At 45.7% G+C, this 14,146-nt stretch overlaps 1 long non-coding RNA gene across 1 annotated transcript; it reads right to left on the reverse strand.

Moving 5' to 3' along the window:
* Window positions 1-189: 189 nt before the first annotated feature.
* On the reverse strand, window positions 190-14,008 carry LOC108961281 (uncharacterized). Its single transcript, XR_001989507.3, has 3 exons — window positions 12,755-14,008; window positions 10,480-10,698; window positions 190-1,037 (listed from the first exon to the last, which is right to left on the reverse strand). It is a non-coding gene; the product is annotated as an uncharacterized LOC108961281 (long non-coding RNA).
* Between the last annotated feature and the right edge of the window lie 138 nt (window positions 14,009-14,146).

Raw genomic sequence — 14,146 nt, forward strand, 5'->3', positions numbered from 1 at the left:
TTTTCTGGCTATCAGAGCATAATCAGTGTATCTGAAGACACTGCAAAAAAAAGAAGCTCTGAATTCTTTTTGGCAACTGCAAGGAGCTGGAGTGGTCAGCAAAAGATGAAATCTCCACTAGGTCAGCCGTTTTTTTTTTTTTTTTTGCAAACCATGTGTTAAAAATGCTTTCCCGCCCAAGGAGACTTCATACAAGGGGGAAAAGTAAAGCGAAGTTACAACTTCTTAAAAATAGGACACGGCATTTTGTATTTTCTTCACTCCCCCAATACTGTGCAGAGCCATCCCACCCACATGAAACTGTTGTCTGATTCACTCTCGTGTCTCACTTGGAGAGAGGCTTTCCACCAACGGGGGCACCTGGTCAAGAACATGACATTCAGGGTGCTGCTGCCTCTACACTCCAAATAGTTTCAAACAGCTTTATATCTATGACTACAGGGACCTTTGCATACACATAAGCATTACCAATGGGAGAGATATGTTGTCACATCCTTGCAGCAAATAGAGAGATCAGATCTCCTGGAAAATTAGTCTTCTTGGGCCAAGCTGACTCAGTGGCTCAAACAATCAGACTTCTCTTCTGTATCAGTTCGTTTGCAGTGTGACGCTCCTCAGGCAGCAAGTTACCCTCTGCTATTCTGGGAACACACATTTGACCTCTGTTACAGGGGTTTATTGTCAACATATGTCCACTGGGAGCCTCAGCAACTTCTCCCATTGTCTATTGTCTTATAAACAGGCTTATAAAAGCGCTGCAGCAAAGTCAATAATGCACCAAAGTGGAAATTGCTGGTAACTCAAAAGCTTAACTTTCAACTTCTGTGTCTTGCAGCGCTGGGAGAGGCGAGCCAAGGGGGAGGAACGTGCAGCTTGCTTTTCTTGATGTCCCTTCACCTTCACACTTGATTGTGTCAGGATGCAGAGCTGCCATGCTGCTGCAGGGTTGCTTGATGTGTGGCAAGGAGGACTCCACTGATACCAAAAGCATTGTGTGAAGTGGGGCTCTTGGTTTTCAATGGCTTCAAGGGGAAAAACTGAAAAAAGAAAAAGAGGAAAGCTGGTGGCAAGGAAGGTTTTCTGGCTGACCCTAAAATGAAGTGTAATTTCTTCTTTACTAAAGCTCCCAGTGTGTGGCTGAGCTATTGTAGTAAGCATAGAAAAAATTGAATTTCTGCAGTTAACAACAGTGAAGTCACTCAATTTAATGCATGAGTGAAACAAACCCTTGAGAGCACGTTCTCCCAAGGGAAGGCAACGTCCCATGAGACCAGTTTAGTCATCTGCAGTTTCATAATACCCAAACTTTGATGTGCAAAGGCAAAATCCCCTCTGATTTTTGAGATGGCCCCACCACTTCCAATTTGCTGCTGTGGCCAAGCAAAAGACATGCACAGGCATCTTGGGAAACAGAACCAAGTTCTTCCCCACACCGAGCAGCATCTGGCACCTGAGCAAGACACAGCTTCCCTCTTTTCCTGGGCCACCAGGTCTGACAGAGAGAGCAGGAAAGGACAAAATGGGAAAACCAAAGACTTGCATTAGTGTTGCTGCCAGAGGCATCCAACTATCCACTCTGGTGACAGCAGAGGGGACACTACATCCCTAAAAAGCCATAAATTCCAGGGCCAGCCATACACCAGCTGGTAGGACACCATGTGCTGTTAACCACTAATGCTAAACCACGGGCAAAGGGAAGCTATCAGTATAACCAGGGCTGCACAAGCATGAGAAGAGCAGAATAGTAATTTAAAATGAATTTAAAAATCACTTAACAAAGAGGAAAATAGAACAGGAACATGAAAGAGACAGACAAGACATTGTGGACTCCATTGGACACTCCTGTTGCACCTCTTCCCACATGTCACTAAAGGTGGTGAGGTCAAGGAAGAGTTTTGATTCTCTATATTTTTAATGCACTTTCACTGTGTCCTCTCCAGTGCCCCAGGGCTGTTTACTGCCCATGGTGATGCCTTTTTCACCAGGAAAGCAAAGGCTCCCATCCCAACCGAGAACATTTAAAAGTTGCTCAAGTGTCTGCAAAGGTTATATTGCCCCATTTTCTGAAGGCAAAGCAGTTTTATCTGGAAAAGGAAGAAAAACATTTAACAGCAGCAACAGCAGCAACAGCAGCAACATAAACTGAACAACCATGGTGTTTGTTTACAAGAGCACATTCACTGGTGTCTGGGGGGTTGACTCAATCCAAAACGAAAAGGGGTGGCACCAGGCAAGCTCTGCTGATAAACAAGTCCGCCTCCCACCACGAGGTGGTCCGAGGGCTGGCTTTCTTCACCTAGCCAGGCAGCCCTATCCTTCTCCCTCAAGGGACCCTTCCCTTCCATGAGACCCTGTGGAAGGATGGCTTTGGGGCACTGACGGGTGAGCAGCTGCCACCCTTCACTGTGTCGTCCCTGCAAGGCAGAGAAGGGTCTTGGCATGAAAATCTGGGGTCCATGTCTGCTTGGGCATCCCAGTGGAGGAAATGGGAAAGTCTCACACCCACATCTGCTTTGTCCTGCTGGGCTGTGTCCCTCCTTGGGTCCTGGCATTCCTGACTACATGAAGGACACCTTAGCTGGTCTTGCTTGGCACACAGGGAAGATCAGAAACTCCCACAAAGAATGCCAGATACCGTCCAACTCAATCTGCAGCCATCACACCAACCACAACTGTGTAGGCAAGACAGGAAGGTTGTGTTTGAGCTGCTCCTGGTGCATAACACATCATCAGATCATGCAGCCTGATTCAGTGATCAAAAGGACACAGTAAAGCCATCAGGATATGTGCTAAGATTGGTATAACATATGTATAAGGAAGGCTAAGTAAAAGTCTCAGAAATAGTATCTGTGATTCACTGGCCATCCCAACCCAAGTTGTAAAGTACAACTCATCCAGCAGATGCACATCCAAAACACCTCCAAAAGATTAACAGTCATGCACTTTCTGAAGTGTCATTTTTAGCTGTGATTAATATCTGAATTTTGGAATTATTAATACTATATTGCTTCTCAAAAGCAGAGTCAACTTCCTTAAATTAAGCAAATCTAGATTTGCTCTGAGCTCTGAAAAGAAATACTTTTAAAGGGGCAGAGCCTTATTGCTGAAAAAAAAAAAATCAAATAAAAGGTTCAACTCTCTAGAGCCATCATCATCTTCACACCTCATGGTACATAAAAAGAGAGAGGAGTCCATTTCCTCCATAAGCCCAGGCAGTGGGACCATACTTTGCTTATATGCTGTCCTTTAGAAAACTTTTTCTCCACATCCAGCCCAACAGAACCTGTGTCCAAGTCATGACGCAGGTAAGGAGAAGGGCTTTTGGAGAGGAGATATTGCCTGGTTTCAGGACTACCTCCCTCTTTATGAGCACCATATCACCCTCCAGTAAAAGGGTATCCAGCTTTGGTTGTACAACTGCATTACTCAGCTGATCCTCTTTCAGCTCTGATTTCACTTCTCCTTAAAAGTGCTTTGCTATTAAACATGGAAGTAAAGCAGCTGTTTGGACCCTAAAGCTTAAAAACCTCAGGAGTCACAAATCTTCCATTTATGCCTTTCTTATGTGGTCCAGACACATTTTTCAGGCTTGTAGCATCGTCTGAACCCTATTTTCCTTCATTTTGCCTCTGAAATTGGCACTGAAGTCTGTTTGCACTATGTAATCAAAAGGTATATTTGTTGCCACAGCACTACATCTCACATGGAAAATGGTCTCTCTCATTTCTTCCCCCTGTAATTCTCAGAGTGGCTTGGCACTGTCAGGAACAGGTGCTTAGGAAATGCTGATATATGGCAATTTTATGTTATTGCATGAAGCTGAAACTTGTTTGCAATACTGATATAACAGAGGACTACTACCCTGCTTCAACTAAATTTTGAATTTATTACCAGCATGTAGGCTGGGAACGTGAATAGCTGGCAAACCTGCATCCTGTAGCATCTGTAGAAAGACATTATGGATTGGAAACCCCTTATTCCATTTAGAAATGATTTCAGAAATCCAGAGCACAAGTGGCAAGTGCTGATTGGCTGTCGGCGATGTCAGACACATGTCAATAACATTACTTAATGGGTTTTCCTCGTCTTTATACAGAAGTTCCATTTCATGCAGCCATTGCCCCAAAGGGTAATTATGACACTTTTTGGGTGGCTTTGCTCTTTTGGCCTTTGGCCTCATGCCTCTGAAAACCACCCAGGGTATCCAATCTCATAGAAAGTCTTTGTGGCCAGTTGTGCTTTCTGGAGTAAGTACTTTTCTCTTTTTTTCCTCCTAACTTAAATAAGCCATGTAAATGTTTCAAAATACCCTTAGTTTCCATCAGTCCTATGACATCATTGCCCACCCCAAAGGAAGAGCTACGCCCCACACCTCTGGCCAGCTGAGGAAAACACCACTGGTAGGATGCTCATTTTTCTTGGAGCAGAATGACACATACGAGAGCATGTTCTATGTGAAAAGACATTTTGGAGCAACTGTTTTACTTAACATTGTATATTTACACAGCTCTCATGTAAATATGTCTTCAAACATATGACGCAGTTGGGAGCCTCAGAGCTGATATTTACCTGTTTTAATATATCTCGGGATATATTTGGGTTTGGATATTTTTTGAAGATGAGTGACAAGACTCTTTACCCATGCACTTTCAGTTTGCTTCAAATTTGAAGTTGATTTTTATACCATATTCTAACCATATTTATTTAAGTTTCCCACATTCTGTCAAAATCTGTTTACACAAAGAACATTTGTTTTCACTACTGCTTGTGAGGAATGAATATAATAAGTGCCAAGGGATTTTAAGAAGTTGAGAGAATTAGTGTTTGGAAACAATACATTCAGCTATTTCTTAGGGGAAGATTCATGGAGCACAGACACATTCTCCACTAAATCTATCAGAATGAAGTAGGTCTCATGGAGACAAAGCATATCCAGTCTCTTCTCAAGTTTCAAACATATTATAAAATAGAGAGTTTCTGAAAAAAAAATGAATAGGACTTTTTTTTCTTTTTTTTTTTTTTTTCCCCAAGAGAAAAAGCATAAAGTAGGTTAAGATCATTTTGCTTGTTGGAGTTGAAATCTGGAGTCTGGCACTGAAAGGTGGTGCCCAATAGCATCCTTTTCCACTTACACTGCTTCACCATAATGTGTACTGAAATGAGAGTTATGACCAAATTATTTGTCAGAGGTTGTTTTTCATAGCTTTAATGTACCACTGTAAATTTCAGCAGGTACTGGACTGGGTAATTCTGGTTTTAGGACTATCATAAAGAATATTTTAGCCCATCAAATGCTGCTTGCATGTAGGGATTTGCTTCAGCATTTCTGTAACTCAGAGGCTCATGTTGCAAAATATCAGGGATAATTCTGAAGCTTTGATTTGCAAATAAGGAAAGGTAAAACAGAGGGATCCATCTATACCATATTTTGTAGTATTATTTAGAAAATGAACAGAGCAGCTGCTTATAAGGCAATCCTGGTCTCATTTGCTACTGAGATGCATATTGAGTAATGGCCCCCCAAAAATCAGCATTTGCATTATTAGTTGCAAATGCTGACACTTTATCAAAATTAATGTAATTTGATTTTAGAAATTATACTACCCTTTATATTTCAAATATTCCTAGGAGATTTCCTCTGCTATCTGGAAAATAATGAAGTGTGTAATGAGTTATTCCCTTCTTGACTGTGTCCTAACAAGCTAGAAACATGGGGGTATTTTCATTGAAGCATTAAAAAAAAAAAAAAAAAAAGAAAAAAAAAAGAAAAAGAAGTCAAGACAAGGTCCTTTTACCAAGCCTTTGATTACAGATTTACTTGGATGCAAAGACAAGCTGAACTGATGTATTTAAGGTATGCCTGAATACCAGACAATACCCCATTTTCTGTACTCTCTATGGAGGTCTTTAAACAAAACTGTAATACAGTTTGATTCATTTGCATGCCTTCTGTAGGAGACATCTCAGTTATTTTGTCTTTTAAAGTCCCTAAGCACCAACCACCCAAAAGCTGTTTCTGGAGGTTTGTTGTTAGAGGGTAAGCTAGAATATATTTATGATCCACTTAGTTTCCCTGTTGCCTTAAACCTGGCCGTCCATCATGAGCTGACAACGTTTTCCTGCAGAAAAAGCTTTGTGGCAATTCACATTTTCTTTACTGCTCAATAACGAATGGTTTATTTACTTACCAAAAGCCCTGCAGCCCTCTGCTGCTCTGCAGAACACTAATTCATACCACCTCACCCACTGCCAGGTTCTCCCACCAAAAAAGCTTTCACTGCACTGAGCATGAAGCACAAGAACTGCCAGGAGACAGGCAGTGCCTCCCAAAGAAAGCACCTGAAGAAAAGTAAATTGTTATCTTTTATCCGTGACCTTTCCTGGGTAGAGAAGAGATGTGACTTTCCTCCATCTTTTCCCAGAACAGCATCCAAACACCAATTCTTGCTGTCAGGCTTAAACCCATGGAAAAATAGAAGTCATTCCCACTGGGTAGCCTGAAGGAACACAGATATTGCTAGGGAACTTCACAATGTAAGATAGCAACAAGAGTCCTCTGCTGCCCAGAGAAAGTCACCAGAGAGAGAGTCAAGTCCACAGCTCTTCCCATTTGAGATATCTTATGATGCTGGACATCATATTAAATATTCAGTGATCATTGCTATTGATGGAGGACTGTTCCTCTCTGTGCTCAAGACTTGGCCTCTCCCATAATCAACTTTCCCGAGGCAATAAATTGGCAACAGTGCATGTGTCTCATATTCTTTGCAGAGAAGAACATAGAAATTTGAAGGGTTCCTCCCTTGAATTGCAGGCTAAGATGCCAAGAAGATCCTGCTAAGGCCTTCACCAGAATGTCTTAGGAAGCTTGGCAATGAGCTTGCTCCATGCTGTCCTCATCCTGGCCTTAGGTCTGCAACTTATTTGCTTTTCCTTTCTGGAAACCATCTCCCAGGAGGCCTGGGCAGGTATCTTTGATACTTTTTTCCACCACATATTCAGCACAAGACCCGTGAGGCAGGAAGCCTTTTGAGATTACAGATGGTACACAGAAAAATGATGCAACTCGTGTGAAGTGTCAACTGAATTGGAACTTGCTGAGTCCCGAAAGCGACCACTAACCCCTGGAAAGCCAGTGGAGAGCCCCATCACTTAAGCCAAGTCACACAACATATTTGTCTCATGACTAGATTGACATGATCCAAATTCGGCGATGTTTTTTCCAGGCCACAAGCTGGTGAAAAGCAAATATAATTGTTCTATGAACAGCCTCCTGCATTTGTTTAGGGTTTGTCATTTCCACGGCCCTCTCATTAATAAATGAGTACACAGGAATATTCACGTAACGTTAATGGCCAGGGGGCATTTCACGGAAGATTTGAAGTGACTGGTCACAGAAAAATCATGTGAAGTCTTTCCATGGGTTAAGCAATGGGCCTGCTGGCTCCATGAGGTGACTCTGGTTTGTTTTGCTACCTTGGGCTTGAAACAAACAGCTGTGCTTAACCACAACAGCCACAGGAATAAAGCTGGGCAGATGCTGGCTCCCTGGCTCAGGGATCATACTGCATGAGGTAGCATTAGGGAAGGCTCCCACCACCCTCTCCGAGCTCTGTGCACACATCCCTGCCCTCCCTGATAGCCACAGCCCCCTCTCAGCTGCTGTTTATTTTTCCTAGATTTTATAGTGTAAAAGCTATAGAATAAATAGCTCATGTGGGGGGAAAGCAAAGCACCAAGCTAAAATAGGAAAAGTAGTCTCAACGAGGAGAGGAGAGAGGCAGATTCCTGCAGCTAATAATTCCCTGCATGGCCTAGAATAAGCTAAATCAGGACTGTTGGGAGGTGTCCCCAGGGATCTGCGCTGCCGGGCTCTCCAGATGAAGAGCTTGTCTGGCTGGGCAGATCCCATCCATCGCTTCATTAAAGGACGAGACCCTACACTGCCAGGGATCCTGCATTCAAAAAGGGAAAGAGATTTGGAAAATCCTCTGGTGATTGCCAAACCCTTTGGCACCTGTTTCACTGAAGACTTCAGGATCTTTGCCAACCTGGACCAGGGCAGCTGCAGCAGAAATGTAAATTTGCACATTCCCCTGGACTCGGCATCCCCACCCCTACCTGCCACTTTCCATCAGCTGCAACCCTGTCCCCCGATCCGTCTGCTCCGGCAGGGCCAATCCTGGCTGTAATCCCTTGGGTTACTCAGGTAGTAAGTGAAACAACAGTGCCGGAGGCAGCGAGGTGGATGCCAAGGGGAGAGCATGCTGTGATTGGGGCAGGTCATGACACTGGTGTTCCTCGAAATTGGAGGCAGCCACACCTCTTCCCGCATGTGGCTGGACCCCGGGGCAGGCAGCGCGCCGCTTCCTGTTATTAGAAAACCTCAGGATGCTCTCGCAAGAGGAGAGCTCATTAGCAAGTGAGTCAGGAGAAAAGGAAAGAGCACTGCCCCATGCAGCCCCGGCCATGGGCAGTGAGCTGGAGCTGCCCAACTCACCCGCTTATGGGCTCAAGTCCAAGGAGCAGAGAGAAAGAGTGAGCATGGGCACACAGCACTGGAACCACCACAGCTCAGTGTGGCGAGTATCTATCTTCATGCATCCATCTAAAATTCCCAAGAATAACAGGAAATACAGCCGTTAATTTTCTGTTTCGCTTGCTTTGGGGCAAGCCCACATCCCACAAGGCCCGGAGCCAAGGAGCCCCACTGAGCCTTGGGGCGGGCGACATTCAGATGAGATAATCAACCACTCTGGAGTCGTGAGAGAAGAAACTAATAACGATAATTAAAAAAGCAAGCAGCCACCATGGCAAACAAAAGCAGGGAGGACAAGCACACTCTCAGCAGCCACAGGGAGGGACAACTGCAGGCCTGTCCTCGCTGGAAGGGACCGGGCAGGCAGGAAGCACCTCGGCTGCTGCCGTGCTCGTCGCGCGCTCGCTGTGCTCGCTTCTCCCCGCGGCCACGCATTATCATCATTTATTCATTCCATGACCTTGAAATCCCTCTCCCCTACCAGAAAAACAACGAATCCCCGTCAGAAAAGTGGGCTCTACAAAAAGGAGGGAAAAAGAAAAAAAACAAGCTCAAGAAAAAAAAAAAAAAAAAAAAAAGCACGCAACCTCCCATGTTGCTTGTATTAGGTCAGATGGGAGAACTTATTTAATTAGTGACTTTTATAGGGCTTTATTTTTCGATGCCCAGTGGAATAGTTAAGATTGGTAATAAGAAAGAAGTCTGGTCTCGTGCCAGCTCTCCTAAGACAATGGTGCAGGGAGGAAAGAGCTGAGCAATATATTTGAATGTTTTCAATGCCTTGGGTATTTGGTGGTTTTTTTTAAACTTTATTTTTCAGTGCCATATTCTAAAACCATTTGAAGGCTGTACATGGAGGGGAGGGGAAGGAAATTGTTCAGGGCGGCCCGAGGGGAGGATAACAATGAATAATGGAATAAACCCAGGGAAACTGCCTCTCACTCTGGTTTCTCCAGGGCAGGGGAATTTTCCCCTGAATAAGACCCACTCCAGCACAGAAAGATGATGGCTGGCAGGCGGCCAAGCACCAAATTTTTGTTGTATACGGAGGTGGATGGGTCAGGTGCAAAATCATGACGGATGACTAGGAGGAAGGAGTAGAAGACGGGTGCAATTTGCTGCTCTGTTCATGCTCCTGTCCCTTCTCACAACCTGTTTCTGCTGCTCATCCCCACCCCAAGAAAATACTGCAGGCTTTTTCTTCCCATGCTTGCCACTGAAGGGATAGGGAAGGAGGGTTCAGCTTCACAAATTTTCCATCAAAGGACTATGCATTTCTCAGCCTGTGGGATGAGCTGACAATGCCAGGGAATGGGGCACCTTCCCCAACAGACCTGGCCCATGCAGCACACATCCCGAGCAGCTCAAGGCCACTCTCTGAGGTTGAAATGCAGCACACAGAGTATAAACCAAAGCAGATGCTGTGTTACAGATTTTATGGTAGTAGCCTTTTTCTCTCTTTGGGCCCAGAAGCTGTGCTTACCCACTCACCTCCCACTGATAGGGGAACTTCCAGAGGCTGACGGCAAAGCACTTCAATGCCAAGTGTTTGAAGGACATTCATAGGCCACCATCTAAGACAGTAGCCTCACCACTGGCCAAAAAGCCCCATGCAGCCTAGTTGCTCAGTAGCCAAACTTTGGGAGGGCAGTCAGCCTGTTTCCTGACAGCAAGAAGAATAGTGTAACAGCATTCAATAAATTCCTAGCAAGCGCAACCAAAAAAAAAGCCAAAAAAAGAAAATAAAAAAATTAAAGCCCTGTTGAGCTTTGTCCTTTGCAAAATGAAAAATATGGTTGTTTTGCTCCATGGGAGGAACAGCGGAATCAGCTTTAAAATCGACAGCAGATTTGGCCAGATCCCACAGCCCTTTTGGCTTCAGCTTCCTTCCAATAGTCATCTCCCTGCCAATTTGGAGTGCTCAGGACACAGCCACACACCTGATGATACGCTGAGTAATGGCCTTGGCTTGCAGCTATCTGGTCCATGCAGCAGGGAAGTGGGAGGGTGGATAATTATCAGAGGCCTTCATCTGAGCAGCCGTGGCTTCCACATGTCTGCAGCTCCCTGGTGTGAGGGCCAGTGATGCATCACAGCAGAAGGGATGTAACTGATGGTACCTGAAGGGTGTGTGGTGGTCCCCAGGGTTCAGCATGTGACTGGTGGCAGAGAAACAAGCTCAAATCATTGATGGCTCTACCAGCATCGTGCAACTTCAAAGTAAAGCAAAACAGACATTCTGGCACTTAAAAACTGGGTGAATTCTCACAGCAGAGATGGTGTTTGGAGATGCCAGCTGAAGTGTCCAGGCTCCCAGCACCCAGCCTGCCTTTTGCTGGTGTTCTGCAAACCCTCATCTTCTCCTCCCTACCTCTCCCTCCATTCTAACCAACAGCAGCACCATTGTGAAGCAGCACCCTCCATGCCATCTCCTGGTCCATAGGGAAAGGATTTTCTCAGGAGAAACATGGGAATGCCAGGAGCACTGCTCTGCAGCAGCAGCTGAGAGGCCAGAAGGGCCCTTGCGCAATGACAGAAACTTTAGGAGCACGTCCTGTATCTATATGGTTATTTGTATCAGTGCTGACAAGAAGGAGCTTTCAGCACCGCAGCTTGGGTGACAATATTTCTTTCCTCACTGTTCCTGCTTTGACATCAGTGAGAGAGTAGGGGCTCCACAAGGGCATTGTAAGATAGAAAAGACAATCAAAAAAAGTTAGAAATGGGAAAGGACATGTCATAAAAGTCATTATTAAGCCTTTCCTTCAGTCCCTCAGCATTTTTCACAGGGATAAATGTTCCCTCTGCAAAAAGAAATTTGGAAAATTTCCACCTATTCTACTGGCTGCATCCATGAGAGTATTTCTGCCTCTGGCAATAGATTCTGCTCAAGTCTCACTATGCCGATGAGACATACGGCTCCGACGTATGGCTCCAGTATATTTCTTGAGCGAGGAGGGCTGGTGTGAGCAATACAGCAGGAGGTGCTACAAATAGGCAGAAAGTTTTGCAAAAACATGGAGTGGGAAGAGTGTGCTCTTGCAGCTAAAACCTGTGCTTTCTACATCTAATGGAAACAGTCCTCTGCTTCCAAAATTGCACAAAGACGAAAGCTAAAATAACTGCTTTTTGACCTTTTTATCTTCTCCGATCTCTCTGAGCCTTGCCATTCTCCTCTTGCTGTCCCCAGCCACCTGCCTTTGTCATTAGCAATAATCAGCAGCAATAAATAGGAGACATTTCATAGCTGAGGAAGCAGCCTGAGATATTTTGGGCCGAGCCATCCGGGCTTGAGCTCACAGACCCCACTGGCCAGCAGGAAAAGACACAGCTAATTCACCTTGCTTCCTATTGTGGAGTTACAAGTTCTGCTGTGAGCAATGTGCCCACAGAAAGCAACTTGGAGGGTTGGGTCCCAGTTGGAAGTTGGCTGGGCTGGAGGGGAATTATCACCCAGCAGGGGTTTCTGCAAAAGCAAAGGAAAGAAGGCAGAAAAAATCCCCAGGGGCAGCATGGCTGGAAGTAAAACCCAAGTACAATGCAACTCTGAAGTGAAGGAAAGAGAGGAAATCTGTTGTAGGATGGACAGAAAGGTCTGCGCAGGTCCCTGCAGGGCTTGCAGAAGAGGAAACCTCCTGTTGGATGTCAGGGTCTGAAATGATGTTACTGAGAGGGGTTAGGATCCCAGACTGGGGAGGATGGATCATCAGGGCAGGGGGATGGAGCTGCACTTTTAGGTGCCCAGCTCTAAAAATCTATCTGCAGAGGCAGATACCTTTAAGGCTCTGGGTCTCACGTGCTTCAGTCACATCTTAAAAATAGGACAGGAGGCTTCCACATCACTTAGGTATTTTGGAAAATTTTACTCAGCCTTTCTGCAGCTCCTGTCAATCCTTCTCAGTGTGGTGCCGAGATGCACTCATGGCACGTATACAAATAGCACATTTTCCTGGCCCCTCTCAGCCATGGCTGGAGACACCTTGAAGGAGTTGATAGCTGGATTTGATGATCTTTAAGGTCTTTTCCAATCTCAATGATTCTTTGATCCTGTGACTTCCCCTTCTCTCCTCACCAAGAAATGTTGGGGGGAGGAGATGCCTCTGGCTGAGCTGGCAGCAGTGCCCCCCCGCCCTTGTGGTGTCAAACAAGACACCAAAAAGCATGAACACCACAGCAACCAGAACAAAGGCCATCTCAGCAAGGAGATGCTTTTACCTCCAGGGCAGAGGTGATGTCCGTGTTCAACTTCCTCTTTGTTTCCAGGGACTTTGCCACCATGGGGAAAGCTGACCCAACACAGAGCCTTTGAGGTCTCAGATGCAACCCAGTGGAAAGATGACAGCACATGACATTTGCAGATCCCTTCACCTGCCCTGCAGTCACTGCTGGACAAAAATATCAATAGAGAAGCAGATCAGGGTAAGGACACTGCCTGCTATGCTGCCAATTACAGGAGCTAGCAGTGGGGAAGGATGTTTCCTATTTGGGCTCTTTCAGATTGGAAAACTCTACAAAGCTCAGCTCAGACAGTCCGATCAAGATTGTAGGGACTGTTTGTTCCCGGTTTTGGCAGGGTCATGAATGATGCATGAGTAACAGCATCCCCAAATTAGTGTAATATGCTGTACCAGGTTAGAAAGCATTCTCTAGCTCTGTTTCTCCTCTGCGTGTGTGTGTATTTCTCTTTAAAGGAGAAGGGAAAGAACTGAAAACATTGCAGTTGTGTTTTTGTTGGTTGGGGCACCGATGAACCCTGCTCTCATTGGGCTGGTTATGAATCACTGGAGAGCCATATCCACACCAAACAGTGCTGCAGCCAACCTGATGTCTGCTTGGCAGTCGTACTGAGCAGAAGCTTCTCAATTATTGGGTTTTTTGCTGTCTGAATCCTAGAAGAATAAAGAGAAATGAACAAACTACCTTTGAATTTAGGACATTGGGTGCATAGGAGAGTGAGCGTGTGTGCACCTAAATATGTACACATGTACTAATACACACGTGGTTTGCTTTGACTCTTGGGATAAAGGAGAAACCTCCCTCCCTGATTTTATTTGCCTTTGTCTGGCTACCTCCCTTTCTTCCCTTCCCTGGCTGATTTTGCTTGGGGCACTTGCAACATGCCCATCTCATCCTGGCCATCAGGAATGGTGTTTTCCTTACTGTGACCACAAAGGATATCACCCTTCCTCCCGTGGCACATCCCCCCAGGGCTGCTGTACCCAGGAGCTGCTCCGCCACTCCCCAGCCACCACCTCTGCCCATTCTTTGGGGAGGGAGTCTTCGTCCACATGGCACCAGCACCTGTCCTCTGCCCCAAGCATTTCTCCCGCTCCCACAGAAGCACTGACACCCTCCCTGAAGTCCTGGGTTTAGCTCCTTCTCCTCTGACTCATGCTTTTTCCAGAAAGGGATGCCTTGAAATCCTCTTCCTTTCCCCCCTTTCCTCCAGGGCTTGCAGGAGTCACCAGAAAGGTGCCACTGGAGGATGCTGAGCCTCAGCTCTGGCCAGCACCACCACTGCTTTTTCCCATGGGACCCTCTTGGCAAGGGGGAAGTCACGGGCGTCGAAGGCCGCGGAGCAGAGCGACACCGGGATCTCGGACCGGT

Source organism: Serinus canaria, chromosome 5 (assembly GCF_022539315.1).
Source record: "Serinus canaria isolate serCan28SL12 chromosome 5, serCan2020, whole genome shotgun sequence".
Lineage (NCBI taxonomy): Eukaryota > Metazoa > Chordata > Aves > Passeriformes > Fringillidae > Serinus > Serinus canaria.